The sequence below is a fragment of the Mus pahari genome, chromosome 20 (genome assembly GCF_900095145.1).
Source record: "Mus pahari chromosome 20, PAHARI_EIJ_v1.1, whole genome shotgun sequence".
NCBI classification, from domain to species: Eukaryota; Metazoa; Chordata; class Mammalia; order Rodentia; family Muridae; genus Mus; species Mus pahari.
In genome coordinates, this window is record NC_034609.1 from 10,240,211 (window position 1) to 10,242,801 (window position 2,591).

The following is a 2,591-nucleotide window of genomic DNA, read 5'->3' on the forward strand; positions in this document are numbered from 1 at the left end:
CCTTTACTTGCTAGATAACATAGTCATTATAATACTGCCATAACGTCAGGTGAATCTTTTGATAAGTAGTCTACAATCAAAGCAGGCTACAATCACAGAGGTTAGTATAGAGTAAGGGACTAGTGGGGAGAGATGGATTTTCTCAGGAAGGCAGAACTAGAACAGATAGTTATGAATGGATATGGGCCTACGGGTGAGCAGTACTAGAACAAAAGGATCAACGAGGGAGGCAGATGGAGGTGAGGAAGGAAATACAGGGGTGGGGAGGGAAGAGGAAGTGAGGGAGAGAATATGGGGAGGGATAGCTAAAACTAAGAGCCACTTGAGGGGTTGTACGGAAACCAAACACAGTAGAAGCTTCTAAAAGAAATCTAAATGGAATAACCAAATAATGGGTGAGACAAAGCCTCAATTAGACATCTCTCTTCACTAAATGAAACCTCTAGTTCCAGGAAAAGGTTATATCTAATGGACTTGTTGGCCAAAGGACTCCAGGGACAACCTTAAACAGTCAAGGTACTTCCAAGGCCATAGGTTGCTCTCCACAAAATGATGGTTAAGTCCCTATTGCTGAAGACAAACCTATTTAATTCAGTGAACATAGCGAAGTTGACTTGGTGCCTACCTAGAATTTTCACCCCTACTGACTTGTGTTCATGGTACTGGAAGGTACTTTGCACATGGCCTGAGGAGAAAGGCAAACATCAACCCAGCTACAAACCCTCTGATCTATAATGCAGACCTGCCTGCATGGTACTCTGGTGCAATAGTGGCAGAATACTGTAACCAGCCAGTACCAGGTTAGATTTTTTAATTTCTATATTAGATTTACAATTTAATACATAGATCTATATATCAGAGTTACTTTTTAAAATATAGGTCTATATATTAGATTTGTAGATCTATATATTAGATTTAAGGCCCAGTCTATGAGACAGAACCGAAGCCTGACATTGCTTGAGTGGCTAAGAATCTGAGATGGGATATGCCTGAAACCTCAGGGAAATCTAAATACTACTTATTGTTCTGTTTAGGGGACATAGCATAATATGACTCCTAATGATAGTCTGCTATTCCCATAGATCAGTGTCTCAATGAGCCATCATCAGAAAACTTTTTCCAGCAGTAAATGGAAACAAACGCAGAGACCTACAAGGGAACAAAGTGCAGAGAGTGAGATACCTCGGAATCTCACTCAGTCCCAAATGGGATGTCTCCATCAAATCTTTCCTCCTTCAGGGCTCAGCAAACTGTTCAGAAGAAGAGGTAGAAAGATTGTTAAGAGCCAGAGGGGATGAAGGACACCAAGGAAACAAGGCCTTCTACACCCAGAAGGACTGATATACATAGGAACTCATAGAGACAGTATGCACAGTCCCTACCATGGCGGGCTGCTTCTCAGGCTTTTCTTTGTCTCTTTTTTTTTCTATTGGTAGTTTGTTTGTTTTATCTTATTCTAGTCTATTTGGTTTTATTTGATCTTATTTTATTATTATATTTGGATGCCTGTTAGGTGTGGTTTTGGGTGGGTGGAGGGCCATGGAGGATCTGGGAGATGGGAATTGTTATCAGAATATATTGTATAAAAAAATCTATTTTCAATAAAAAATACTGCCATGAAAGAATCACATCTTTATATATAATTTCTCTTTAAAATGTTTAGTAAAAAACATCTGTTGGCATTAGGAAAGTGATAACATACTTGTAATAAAACATTCTCTATTACTTTGTTTCCCTGGTGTCCCATCCTTATCAAAGAACACAAACGATAATAATAGAAAGAAGTGCAGCTTTTAGTAAACAGGTCTCTTCATCTTTGCTGATAAAAATCACCTTTTATTTAGAACAGAATTGGAGTTATTTCAAAGAGAATATATTTCACAGTGAATCAGATCGCCACCTCATAGTATCATAAGGTTAGAGAGGCTTAATTTGTATTAAAAAAGAAAAACAATAATCAAAAAGATCCTCATCATTTTTAATATATGCTTAGATAGGTCTAACACAGCCAAACTTTCTACGCGTTTTATATATTTCTGAGAAATCCTTTCTGAATGCTTAACTCGGTATAGTGATAGCCATTTGGAATCCAGCATGAAGAAAGAAAGGCAAGATCGTTTTTGCAGCTTGAAGGCTGGGGTACACTGACACCCTATATCAAAACCCCACACCACACTACACATCAAAGCCATACAAAACTTAACCCAACCAAAACAAAGAACAACAACAAAAAACAATGCTTAAACTCCTGCAAATATGCAATAATTTTATTAAGAATTTGCATAAATCTGCAGGTGAAAGATAAACTTCTCAGGAATAGACTGAGCACTTGAAAATGTAATGTGCTAGCCTGTTTAGTTACCATTCTGCTTCCCAAGTGTGATCATTAATTCAACAGATACCCATCTAGTCCCCATTTGGTGTAGGATCTGCTCTAGTCACTTGAAAAGTAACAGAGACTAGGAAAACCCAAAGTCTCTGCCCTGACCAACTTTCTGTTCTAGTATGGACTGACACAGTAAAGGTTGTTAATAGTTGACATTTTAGCAGGTCGTAGGACTTTGGGGAAAGAAGTAAGCAGAACAGGACTC